The sequence below is a fragment of the Parasteatoda tepidariorum genome, chromosome 2, assembly GCF_982258835.1.
Source record: "Parasteatoda tepidariorum strain Cologne lab strain chromosome 2, Ptep-v5.0, whole genome shotgun sequence".
NCBI classification, from domain to species: Eukaryota; Metazoa; Arthropoda; class Arachnida; order Araneae; family Theridiidae; genus Parasteatoda; species Parasteatoda tepidariorum.
In genome coordinates, this window is record NC_141756.1 from 9,836,079 (window position 1) to 9,850,415 (window position 14,337).

Below are 14,337 nucleotides of genomic sequence, written 5' to 3' on the forward strand. Positions count from 1 at the left end.
AAATGCTTTATTTTGGAATTGTATTGTAGTTTTTCTTAAAAAAATATATTAAATCTTGCAATTTTTTTTTAAAGAAATGCATATTAGTTCTAATACCGTATTTTGTTTTTTAATATAAAAAATGGGTGTGGTTTAATTTTTAAAAAAATAATAAGGAAATGAGTCAAGAAATGTTTTGATATGACACAAGACTTAGAATTCACAGAAGAAAAAAAAAGAAATGTTTTCAAATTCAGTTAAATTATTCAAGTTTTTTTTTTTTTTTTAAATTGAAAGCTTTGTTACTGACTTCTAATTTTAGATTGCACGTTCTAGTATTTTTTATGATTTTTTTCCCTTTAAACTTGTTATTTAGCGTCAATGCGAATCTTAAACTCATTTCTTATAATTCCAAAGTGGTAAACAAACCCATAAATCTATATGGTCGAAGAATGAACAGTTGAGGGAATCAAACCCATTACTTAGAATGATCAAAAGGGGTGACAAGCAGCTTTTTCCTCACCTAACAGGTAATTGTGAACATTTGAATGGATAGTAGACGTCATGACGTCAACTACAGGAATATTAAGCTATGCGTCTGTAAAAATAGACTATCACAATGAATGGATTGCCCAGTTTCAATAAAATGTTTGCCTTTCATAAACTCGCCTTAATATTTCAACGGAATATTACTAAATTACTGATAACCTTACATTGTTAACATTCCATTAATAATTAAATTCTTTTTTCTTCTTCTTTTTAGTTTTCCTTCAATACATGAAAATGTATAGAATTGCTGCTGTTAATTTTGTAGGGGGTGGGGTAAAAAATTCTGGCACAAACATTTCCGAAAGTGCTATTTTTTCTCTCTCTGTATATCAGAAAAACTAATTAACGTTTTGCGATGTAAAAGTTTAACATATTTTTTTTTTATAAATATAAAATAGGATGCATTTGTTTTTTAATAGAAAATGAAAATATGACAAAGTTGGTACCAAAGCCGGGAAATTGAAACGATTGCTGTTTTAAACTTATTTATTGAAATTAAATATAATTGATTTTTATTTTTTGTTGCTGTTGCCTATAATGATAATATATATACACTTTTTGTGGAGTGTTAGATTTTATTCCCTTTCGGCTTTTTCTAAGCATTAAAACATTACTATGAAACAATTGTTTTTCGATGCAAATTACTTAGCTTATTATTTATAAACATGCGCAACAATGGTTTTTTAATAATTGATTTTTAAAGTGAACTATATAAACATAAACATGACAGTTATTCTTTTAAGCTTGTTGTGAATTGAAATATATTAGTAGAACATTTGAGTTTCGTGACATTCTATTAATATATACAACGATGAATCTACATACAGGTCGCGAAATTTTCACTCACTCTATTGGCGGAAAAATATTTAAAATTGGCGAATAAGTTTTCCTTCTTTCACATAGAGCAAGTATTCCAATTAAAGGAATATTTCTTAAACTCAATGGGTAATAATACTTGCAAATATACTCGTTAGGAAAATCCCTAAAATTTCCTTTCGCCATCCGTAAAAACGATTTGAGATGGTTAAATTTTCCCGAATTACGTCAAGGAAGATCTTGCGAGATCCCTTTCGCTATCCCTACATAAAAGACGGGAGTGACCAATTCCGCGTGGCTTTTAATGTTATAACTGCTTGTAAAACTATCGTAACAATGGCCAGATCCCAAGACCCTGATTGGGAAAACCTCTTTTTCAATGAATTTTGCACTAAGATGAATAAAAATCAAAAGAAACCAATATGTGCCTCGTCTATGGAAATCGTATTTTCTACAAATAAGATCTCTTATATCTATTTATCTAGAATACGACAAACGAAACAACTTCTGTGCGAGAAAACCAACTAAGACCGATAGGTGTCGCTACCTCTTTAATTAAACTCTTAGAACTATTGTGATGTAAAAGAAGAGAGTTGGAAATGTATAAGCAAACCAAAACCTGTGTGGAATGACCGAAATAGGTGGTTGTTGACTTCCACCGGTGAATGTTGACAATCACATAGTCGCTTTGGTAAATGTCCGAAATATATACCAGGTCTAGTTAAGTACCACTGCCCGGTATACATTTGTCCGGTACTCCGAACACTGATGTTTCTTCTGATCTATCCTCAGCAGACATTAAAATGTCGAATAAATATAATAATAACAACGAATAAATCAATATCAAATCGGATATAACAAATATATCGGACATTCACCAAAGCGACTAAGTGATTGTTGACATTCACCGGTGGAAGTCGACATTCTCTCAATTTCGATCATTCACCGTAACATATATATATATAATGAAAAAATTATTCATTTATTAACACAGAATATTAACATAAGATTGGGAAAAAGTAGTTTTGATATGACGCTCTTATACAAAATAGTTCATGCTGGAAGAAAGAAACTAGACAATAAAAAAAATAATTTTGAAACTGTCTTCGTTCGATATGCTTCCCACTGCTATATCTCTATACTTATTATCGTAGCAACCATATCTTAAGCTAAATATTATATTTATAGAAGCGATTTGTATGAGTAAACTTCTAAAAATTTTTAGAGTAATGACAAATTCCAAATAAAAGATATCTAATAAAAAATATGATTCATGATTCTTTTATTTACAATTTCCCTCCCATAATTCCTTGTTTTTCTTAACATAGATACCAAACAGAAGCTTCTTCATGTTGTCTAGTAGGATATACTTTGGATATTTCAAGGATATGTCATATTTTATCGCGATTTTTCCCTATTAAGCTATCTCATATTGTTGTCACTACCCAATGATAAAAAAGTTATCTATCTGACTAGGCATCTCTTCTTACTTTTTTTTTTCTTCGACTGTTTATTATTTTTCGTTCATTTACCCGTTGGACTTGGAGAATTTCTTCGCTTTGACATATTTTCATTTGTTTGTCAACGACAGTTTGATTTTTTTTTCTTCTTCTTCATTCATATGTTTTTGAAGTTGCAAGAATTATCTAGTTTTTTTCAGTTCCGTGAACTCGATTGATATCTAAAAGATATATTTATTATTCGTAAAATTTCTTTGGCAACGATGTATAAAATAGGTTATTCTTAGAAACACTGTGTTTATTGTTTATACCTTTAGAATCCTTGTGGAAAATGGATTTGTTTGTGATTATTAACTAATATTAAATAACAAAGTATAGGGGTAAAAGAGAAACGAACTCTACGAATCAAATGCTGAATTTCTATTCGAATATTTTATTCTAATTGTTCCAATAAAATGTTAAGCTTAATATTAAATACTAGTGGGCTGCGCCCCCTGCTCGCTAACGCTCGCCAACCCCCGAAAATTACTACGCAATGTTATATGCGTAGTAATTTTCGCAAAACAAAAGCGAAAAATATATTGAAATGGCCTCAAAACTGAAAAAAAATAAATAAATAAAATGGACAGAAAAAAAAATTAAATAAAACAAATCTCAAAACAGTAAACATTTAGGCTTAATTTCACACTAAACTGTTTTTATAAAGACACATTTCATGTATAAATAAATCAAACTCGTGTTGCATTTTGTTTTATTTATTCTGAAACAGATATTTGGAATTATGACAATTTCTAAGCACCTTTACAGAAAGCAAAAAAAAAAAAAAAAAAAGCTAAACCAAATGCAGTAGTCCATGATTATAAACTACGGTGCATTTCGTGGTTTTCAGTGTGTGTTATTTTTGACATGAAACCAACATAACATAAGGTGAGAATAAACTTGTAAATCCCCACTTCAATTTGGAATTAACTTTCTTTTTCTTCCCTCTCCTCTCTGTTTCCGGTATTTCAGTGGAAACTAAAACACAAATTTTACGCTCCCCACTTTTGAGTTTTTTGTGTTTAAAATTAGATGTGGTTGAACGCTATTTTTAAAGATATTCTGTTTCAGATAAGTTTGTTTAGTTTTTCTGATTTATATCAGAACGGTTCGAGATTGCAGTCCGTAAAAAAAAACTTTTTTTTCCACATATTTATTAATATTTTATTCATCGATGTTTCAGTTTTTTTCAAATCGACTAAGATCCACTATCTTTGAATCGCACTGAATGAATCGCATGAATCGCACTATCTTTGAATCACACTGAAACTTTTTATCTAAAATTAACTTTCATTTTGATAAGTCAGATAATTTTTCTTATTTGTTTATTAATTATGGTTAGATTTTTTTTTACCTAAACAATCATGACACTTTTGGAAAACGAAATTAGAACCACCTGCGTTAGAAATCCCCCTACCCCGCTTAAATGTATAAGCAAGTGCCAGTCTTAGCAGATTTAATACCCAAGTTCGTAAATTCATGTTTATTCATAAGTGTGTTAATGTTGTAATTCATGTGTGTAATTAATGTTGCTTTAATTATGCCAAGATGAAAGATTATTTGTGCATTAATTAGTTACTTATTAAAAAATACATAATTATTTTTTTTGAATAAGAAGAATAAACAACAAAAATAAATAACAGAGAAGAAACAGCGTAAGGAAACTAAGCATGATAAGATATGAAGGCAATTGTCCCTTGATAGTTTTTAAAGACATTATAATAAAAATTAAGAAGAAAAAAAACTAAATATTATTTCGATTTTTAACTTTTAAATCTGCTAGTTAAAAAGAAAAAAAAACAGAAACCTCTTTTAAGCACTAAAATTGTTATTCACTACTCAGTTATTGAAAATTAAATTAAATAAGAGTATAAATTTTATTAGAATAAATAAATGCATAAAATTCTAGTAAAATAAATAGATAAAATTTTTTAAAAAGAAGTCCACAAAAAAAATTCAGGAAAGTATAAGATTTTTATTTTAAATTTTAAAAGACTATTAATTTGTTACTTAAATATTTAAATGCACTTTTTTTTTATTTCTTAGCACAAAACTGCTTGATTTTACTGGAGAATGAAATAAATAAACGAAAACTTTCTGGAGGTGAATTTTTAATCCGATAAATATCGTTTTTAAAGTACATTTCATAATTAAAAACGGTTTTATAAAGATCTTGAGAATTTTTCACTCCATTATGTAGGGTTTGATATCTTCTTTATAAAATGCATAAAGTACAATTGCTGGATGAATAAATCTCAAATAAAATGGAATGTAAGAATAATTGCGGAGCCATCATGACCACACCCTTCGGCACCCTACTCGGAGCCCCCTAAGATGGACAGCCATTATGATGACATGATTAGTTGCCCGTTTGAGACCGCACATATTGTCAAAAACAAACAACTTTTAAGAAGAATGATCTCTTGAAGAGGACAAAACAAATTCTTAGATGGCCACTTATTGTTGTGAATTTAAAGCAAAAATATATATGGCTTTGATAATTTTTTTTTATTGAAATTGGAATTTAAAATATTTTTTTTCTTAAAAGCAAGAAATGTTTTCTGAACTTTTGACAGCAGTCATAAATATCGATAGCAATGTTAAAATTTGAAAAATTAGTTAGAAAAATTAAAAGAAGTAATTAAGTATCAACAAAGTGTTAGCAGTAACAACATTTAAGTAGCACGATAACAAAGTGTTCATCGAACTTCGAAATATCGGTAGGAATATCCTATTTTATTTTATAACCGTCGTTGAACAGCCGTCCTAATTTTTCGGGTTTACGACTTATGTTCATCTGCAAAGCCTTGTAATTTTGAACCCAGTCCAGAAAATAAAAAAAGATTTCATGAATTAGATATTGGGTGAAATTCACCTTCGGGGAGGACTTTTTGATGGAACTAACCTGCATTTGCGTTACATGGAGAAGAAAACCACGAAAACGTCCCACGGTTAGCCTGACGGCAAGGGGACTCTTAACCTATGATCGACTACCACTGAGAATATTTGACGTCAGCATTGTGGTCGGTGAGAGCCGGATTCGGAATTCGTACCTATCGTCTGCAACAACTAAAATGCTAATTTATTAGTGCTGACAATATTTTAAGTTTCGAAATTATAAGCAAACTATCTCTGAATTAAATACCTTCCTTCGTTGGATTGATACATCAAAACAAGAAGGAATAGTTTTAACCGAATTCCAACAAGAAATATTGTTCCAATACTACTTGATTAAAAAAAATTTCATTAGCTTCAAAAATTGGCAGAGGGCAATAAAAATAGGCACTCCTTCTCAAGATATGCCAGACATGAAAGAGAAGAAACGAAAGTGATTTGAAATATAAAACATAAAAAAGATGCGAACGAAAAATGGAAAAAAAATTAATAAAAATAACAATTTTAAAAATTTTTTTCCCCTTTTTCGTCGGCAACTTTACGTTTTATATTTCAAATCTGTTTTGTTTTTCTCATTCCTTAATAGTAAGTCGTCAAAATGAGAACCTATTTTTGAGCGCTTGAAACATGTCAATTTTTCAGCTGTGTCTTAAAAATGCTCAGCTATTTTTGAGTGCTTAAAACGTGTCGACTTTTATTACCATATACGTGTTTTTGAAGCTAATGAAGTTTTTAAATCAAGTAATATTTTACCACATCTAGATTTGCAAGTGGCCATTTTAAAAGGAGGCAGGAAAAATGAAAAATAAGCAACCGAAACTTTGATCTTTGCCTATATATGTCGCAATTGAAATTGACAACTGAAGCAAATCTTTGTTGTTTTTTTTTTATAAATGTTAAGCAGACCCCTTCTATTATTCTAAGTATATGGAAGGTTAATTTCAATGAGCTGGATATTCTGGAATACGGTGATTGTGCGAAAAAGAACGTCTTGATGGGTGCTTCTTTACACCCTTGTTTGCAGAGAGAGATAGGGTGTACCGGTTGTTGGATTGCGATACATCTATCTGGTTGTTCAACTTCCTCTTCCCGGGTGGTCGATCATTAAATATTAGGGAACAGACAGAATTTACCTTTTGGAAAAAAGATTAATGAACACACGTTGCCTGTAACTTTATCCAGAAGCCATTTTGTTTAGAGAGAATACGTCACTTGGCATGTGTATTATGTGAATCGGTTGACGATCCAGGAAAATCCAGTAGCTTAATTGATGTCAATCATGGTAATTATATTAATTAATATCTCACGATGTCTATATTTAATTTTCGACTTGAAGTCTTTATAGATGAATGCTCATAAAAGCTCATTTATTTTGCCATGAATATTAAAAATGTTTTTTTTCTCATTTTTGATTAATAATATGGGATAAAACATGTTTAATCACTCAAGGATTTTCCATTTTTTTTAATGCAATAGCAGCCACGTCACATAACGTTTTAGAAAATACTTTTATTTTAATATACCTAATGTAACCACTGTAGTAACTGATAGTTTCAATATTATGATAAATAAAGCTAGAAACTTTTAAATCGTATTGTAATCTGTACTTACTGGCTCGTATCTCCTAAAACGAACGAACTGACAACTTCATTTTCCGAGAAAATCAAGTTTAAAAATTTTTAAATCGTATTAACTTTTATGTAATGTGATGTATTTATTAGCTTGTGGCTTTTTAACTAATCGGTAACATTTTAGATCTACAAAATAACTGATAGTTTCAATATTACGAGAAATCAGTTTTGAAATTTTTATATCGTATTGTGTTGTACGCATTGTAATATGTGTTTATTGACTCCTAAACTACTCAATGATATATTAGATAAAACGAAGTAACTGACAACTGCCAAGTTAGCGAGGAAATCAAGTTGGAAATTTTTAAAAAAGTTTCTTGTATGTACTGAAATGTGCTCACACTTTTTACGTAATTTGCTAATTAAATTTTTTTTTGTATATTTTATTTTCCTCTGATTTTTTCCCTATCATTCTATCTCTATTTCCGTACAAATTAAAAGTTACATAAATTGATAATTACTAAATATAGACAAAGTTCATTATTTTTATTATTTATATTTATTACACTTGTTAAAACAATTTTTTTTTAATTATTCAGCTTGCAATTTTATTTATGTATTTACAATAAAAAAATGCCTTATATCTATATAAGAACCTAAACTTTTCCACTTTCTGTAGATATCAAGCAATATTATTTTCCAACTTTTTAAAGTACACGTGAGAACAAAGAAATTAGAGAGAAGTTCGAAGTTCTTAATATTTAATAAGTCATCAATAAGTCACTTGTTGTATTGCATTATTTTTAAACTCTTGCTGCATAAAAGTATTTAGAGTCAGTTAAAATTTAAGTTATTAAATTTTTAGGTTGTTCTACGGTATTATTTTTTAAACTTTAATTTTGTAAAATCTTCTAAGAACAGAATAGAGAGGAAAATATTCCTTTTTCTTTTCCGGCAAGGTCGAAAATCGGAAAGAACAGCCAGACAGAAGTCGTAAAAAGAAGTTCGTAGGCGGAAAATGAGTTTTTCTTCTTCTCTTTTTTTTTCTTTCTCGGCTGCATGTGAACTAACGAAAATTATATGTTTTCAAACATTTCGAAACACTGCTGTTTGTAAATCCATGAAATATATTTATTTTGTTTCATTTACATATTATATATTCCTCGAAATTCTGTCAAATAATTTTATTCCTTTACTTCCTAAAGTTCTCGAAGAAAACAAAATCGTTTTTTGTTTTGTTTATTCCATTGTAAAAGAAACATAATTGAAACAATATATTGAAATTTAAAGTTGAAACATTCATTTGTCGTGATTAAATAATACTTTGGAATAATCCGGCCACATTTTTTTCATTCACACATTATTTATTCTTTTATATTCTGTCAGAAAATCGTTTTCTTTCTTTCATTTTTTTTTCTTCTTAGTTACCGACGTAAAAAATCGTTTTCTATTCTATTTTTAATTTAATTGTGAAAAAAACGACTAATTTTAACTTTATTTGTTAAAGTCCAGATTTTTAATGGAATTTTAAAAGAAATTGAATTTTCATAAGCTCTCTCTCTCTCTCTTTTATACTCTAAGTTACACGACAAGTCTTTCAAGAACATCATAATAATTCCCAAAAGAAATATACTAAAGATTAGCTAAGTATTACACAATAATGCATTATTTAAACAAAGCTTTTAAGTTACTAATATCCTCTTCAAGAAGAGTTTTGCTATATTATATTTCATTCAAATAAAATAAAAATATAATCTATCTCCACGTCAACTTGTAAAGGTTGTAAAAGCTAAGTGATATTGCTGCAAGTATCTAGAGTTCTATGATTTTTTCGAATTGTTATTGCAAAATGTATTATGGGAAGAAAATATTATACATTGCAATCTTTTTAAATATTTATAATCCTCTAATGAGACTAATTATCCTCTTAATAGTTACGCAAGAAATTTATAACAATTTTTCCAACAATCTTTCATTTTATTTAATGTATTTAAAAAAAAATGCATAAAAATAATGAATTAGATTCCCTAAAATAGCATAAAAGACCTATATTGAGTCGCGGTGGCTCGGGGGATAGAGCTCTCACTTCCCAATGGTCACCCAGGTTCTTACCGGTGTTGGCTGGTCGATATGAATTCTGCCTCCAACTCTCACGGACCACAGTGCTGATTTAAAATATCTTCAGTGTTAGACGGATCATGGGTTAGAATCCCCTTGCTGTCGAACTAACCGTGGGAAGCTTTCCTCCCCATGTAACGTAAATGCGGGTAAGGTTCGTTAGAAAGTTTTTCACGAAGGCTTGTTTGCACCCTTGTTTGATCCAGGAGTTTCCTTGTCTTCTGGATTGGATTCAAAATAACAAGGCTACGTAGTTGAGCATTGATAGCTGTTATCTCAGAATCGCCTCGGCTGTTCAACGCCAGTTATAAAATAAAATAAAGGACCTTTATTCACTATGCTATAATTATCTATTCAATATATTTCAATCTTTGTAATAAGTATTTTTATTATATACAGTATGCTCTCGATGTCTCAAATTTAATGGGATACTAAAAACATTTCGAGATAGCGAGTTTTCGAGTTAACAAGTTCAGAACTGAATATGTTTTAAAAAGTAGCAAAATATATTCTGAAATATTACTCTAAAAAGTTGAGTCATGAAACATAAGAATAACTAATATTAAACGTGTATGTAATGATAGTTAACTGCAAGTCTATATACAAAAATGATAATTTTATTTTAAAAAGTAAGACAAAAGTAATTATGCATCAAATAGAAAAGAATTAGTGTAACAATAATTTTACATTGTGATTTTCCCGAAAAAATTAAATTTCTATTTCGAAAAAAATTCGACTTAACAAGATTTTGAGAAGAAACTCTTCGACATAGGAGTTCAAATTAACATCAGAAGGATATACCCGATAATAAGTTCGTTATATGGAAAATTCGTTAAATAGAAAATCTCCTTTTGAAATACTTAAACGACACAAAACAGCTTTTAATTTCATAAACACTGGACATAATTAAGCTAGCAATTGATACACCTTTAACTTGTGAACTAGTATCTACTATTTATTTTATAAATCTTAACCATAAAAGAAATCTGCATGGAAAACAAGAATCGAGCAAAATATTATCCATTGTTACGATATGATACTAAACACATTTTCAACTAAAAAAAGCTAAATTTATTTATAAAATTATAGTTGCATTTATTAAACATACATTACCACGTGCGTTCTTAAGAATAATTATTAATGATAAAATCCGTTTTGTCTGAGTTTTTCGTTTGAAATGCTTTCTCTTCGAAAATCAATTCAGAGTCTTTTCCCCCATAAAATGCGTTAACAAGTTCATTAAATAGAAAATTCACTACGCTATTTGGAAGTTATTTTACTAAGAAATTTCCAAAATGTTCTTAGTTCCTCGAAAAAATTCGCAAAATCGAGAAATTCTTAAAATGGAAGTTCGTTAAATAGAAGTCCGACTGTATAATGCCAAGGGGAGAAATATTTTTTTGACATAACAAGGTTTTCGAGATATCGAGAGTTAATTTTCAATCTTCTACCGAGTAATGTTAATTATTTAGCACTTTTTTTTCGCAGTAATAATTTGAGGTATACGAAATTGAGTACCTCGAAGACTAACAGATTAAAAGTGACACATTTAGTACAGGTACTATGGTCTTAAGTGCCCGTCACTTTAGCTGTAGGGAAGGTGCTGAAAAAAACAGTTTTATAAATCTACAAGCTATAATTTACCAGTTTTTATATTATGGATATAATTTAGCAAGCCTTTGTACAACTGCCATAAAAAGTATTTTATTTCCGCGAAATCATTTACGCAGCAGCGAATTCGATGAGAGCCTGTTTTTCGCAAATATTGATTCTTGTTTATTTATAACTGTATCATGACGGAGAAATACATAATTTTCTATGCTTTTTTCTGTTTTATTGTCATTTTGAGATTGAACCAACTCATTATGGTATTGCGAGTTTTGGAATACAATTGTAATCGATTTCAACATCTATTTGCCATCTAATTCATGAGGGTTTTCTGAACAAACACCTTCCATGTATACAATTGTTTTTATTCATCATTTTATGAACACGTAAATATCTTGAAATGCTGATTATGCACATTTAAATCGAAACCTTGTTTCGATGACGAAATTTTATTGCATATTTCGTTAAATCATTTCGTGTTTTTGACTACCCCCTTTTCTCTTTAGTTTACGGTGTTTTTCTTGATTACATATTATTACATTACATTACGGTGTTTTTCCTGATGTTGACATTCGACCGTATGGTGAAATACTGTTAAAAAGAATATGAAATTCAGGAACTTAATATGACAAATAATTGAGAAGATAGAATCGCCTTTTTTTCACGCATGTTTCCCATTTTTATAAACTAAAACTTTTAACTACTTATTAACACAATACTTAGGTCACAGGGGATTTGAAGATCTGTTAGAAAAACTCTTTCTTAAATTATATATATATGGTAAATATTCCTTATTTTATTTCTTAGATTTTGTACAAAATAGTTCTCGGTTTGACAATAGCATAAAAGTTTTTAAATTAACTTTCAGTTCAGTATTTCCATAATATGCAGTTAGTTTCCCGTTTGATGATAACATAAGTTTTCAATTTTGTAATAGCTTTCAGTTCTGTATTTATTTATTTTATTTTATTTATTATTACCACAGGCATGCTGGTTTATGTGCTTATATTTTGTCTTACAACCGTGGTTGAACAGCCAACCCAATTTTTGGGGGGATTGGCGACTACTAATGTTCAAGTGCGCAGCCTTGTAATTTTGAACCCGATTCAGACGACAAGGGAATTCCTGGATCAAGTATTGGTAGAAATTTGCCTTCGTGGAGGACTTTTTGTTGGAGCTAACCCGCATTTGCGCTACATGGACAAGAAAACCTCTTACGTTTAGCCTGAAGGCAAGGGGACTAACTCATTATCCGTCTGCTACTGAGAATATTTTACGTCAGCACTGTGGTCGGTGCAAGCAGGATGCGGAAATCGTATCTATCAGCCATCGCTGGGACTAGAACCCAGTTCACCTCATTGGAATGCAAACGCTTTATCCCATGAGCCATCACGGCTTATAAGACTTTTTCTAGTTTTACAGATGACATAAATAAGAGAAGGACACCACAAAAATATATCCAAGGTTACAGTGGGGTGAGTTACTTGGCCGAACGGTGTCGCCGTTTCTTTTAGCACACTGTAGCATGAAGGTTGCGGGTTCGTATCCCAGCATAACTCCTCATGGATGCACCTTCGCGTTATCCTTCTCTAATTTGAGCAATAGATCTTATAAAGTCTTCTTTGTAATGATCACTCATGTCTGCATATGTGTGTAACAATGAATAAAAGTTATAGCGGGACTCAAAACATCATCTAGATGGGGGAAAGGTTTCTTTGTTGAAATTACATACATTTGCAGGCTAGTGTGCTTAATTTAGGCTTATAAACCTTAGTCAAGTAGAAAGACAGAACAATTCAGAGAAGTCCATTACGAAGAATACATCCAGGTTTAAAGCGGGATTCGAACCCACCACCTCCAGTGAAGGACTCCCCATGAATCCCTTTTTTAGTCCGACGAACACTTACTGCGCATTTGGAGAAAATAAGAGAGATGTCGGACTACTAATCTGCGCAGAAGGGTTTAAATAAGATAAATATACCAACGTCCAGACAACTAAAGAATCGGATTTCTCATTTATGATAACCCGTGCGAACACTTTCTTTCTTCTAGTACAGGAGTCGGCAACCTATTGAAACGAAAGAGCCAAAAGTTGCAATTCACTTCAAAATTTCCCAGTTTTTAAAGAGCCACTAAAAATTTTCGATTTAATAATATAGTATTTGCTTATATATATTTGACATTTGATTAAAAATAAACGGCTTTATATATGGAATAATATTTATTCATACATTCTACTAGAATCTAGGAGATGTTCGTACCTGTTACCACTGGTTTGATAATAGCAGAAGAGTTTCTTGTTTCACATTAACATAGCAGTTTTATAATGGTTATTTAGTACATTATTTACTTAACAGCAATGAGTTGAACAGTTTCATAATAACATTCCGTAAGGATGTTTTATCAAAGTTTTCCATTTCGCAGTTATGGTTGGAAACCATGGAACGAAATCAACAAATGTAATTCAATGTCATGAAAAATTCGAAAAGTGTGTAGGGGTTTGGTTATCGAGAGGTGTTTGCTCTGTCGCGTTTTTAAAGGTGGTGGGCAGAGAATGTTGAAGGAATCTCAACTTGTTTCGTCGTGTGGGTGACAACCACGCTCGAATTGTGAGTGGAATTATAGGAGTCTTTTTCGATTTTCGAATATTTCTAAAAAAGCACGCACACCTGTGCTTCTGCATTCATCTCGAGGATTTACGAAAGTCTTGTGAGAAATTTGAAAATGTCGCAAACAATGTTTCAACCTTTCATCCTGAGAAATTAATTTCAAAATCGATTAAAGTTTGAAAAGCTGTTTAGGTGGGTTGGAGTGAGTGTTCTTCTTCTTGGCAGAGAGGATAAATATTTTGATTAATCTCGTCAAAGCAGGTACTTATTTTATTTGTTTTAATTCTGGGGATATTTCCGCATCGTGATCTGTAGCGCCAACTACAATCGCCAAGGTGCCAAATAAAATTTAAACTTACAAAACATGTGGATTTTAGCCCGGAGGTGGCTACGAGTTATACCTTTCGGGTTGGTCCCCTTCTGTGATGTTTTTTTAATTTCTCTCAGGCCGTTACCCGGAAGTTGCCAAGACCTTAGCTATTATTCTACCACAGATCACGATACGGAAATTTCCCCTTAATTCCCAATTTTAAAAAAAGTTAATATTATTATAATATTAGTTTTATAACATTAATGATTTCACAGGGACAAACTATATGGATAAAACTTCACGAGGACAAAACACCACACGGACTGAATGTCACAGAAACCATGCGGATAAAAGCTTGCTTAATTTGTTGTTGTTGTTAATTT

The 14,337-nt window shown here is 30.6% G+C and overlaps 1 protein-coding gene across 22 annotated transcripts in view; it reads left to right on the forward strand.

The window, feature by feature from the left end:
• The window catches only part of by (focal adhesion protein tensin), a 365,221-nt gene that overhangs the window by 86,254 nt on the left and 264,630 nt on the right, over nt 1–14,337 (forward strand). For 2 of the 22 annotated variants that reach the window (XM_087156861.1, XM_071177144.2), the window contains exon 1: nt 13,715–13,905. The exons of 19 other annotated variants lie outside the window; for them this stretch is intronic. The gene's annotated coding sequence lies outside the window, so the exon portion shown is untranslated. Of the gene's footprint in view, nt 1–13,698; nt 13,906–14,337 lie in introns of those variants that run through there. One more of the 22 variants, XM_071177143.2, reaches the window with a different exon arrangement.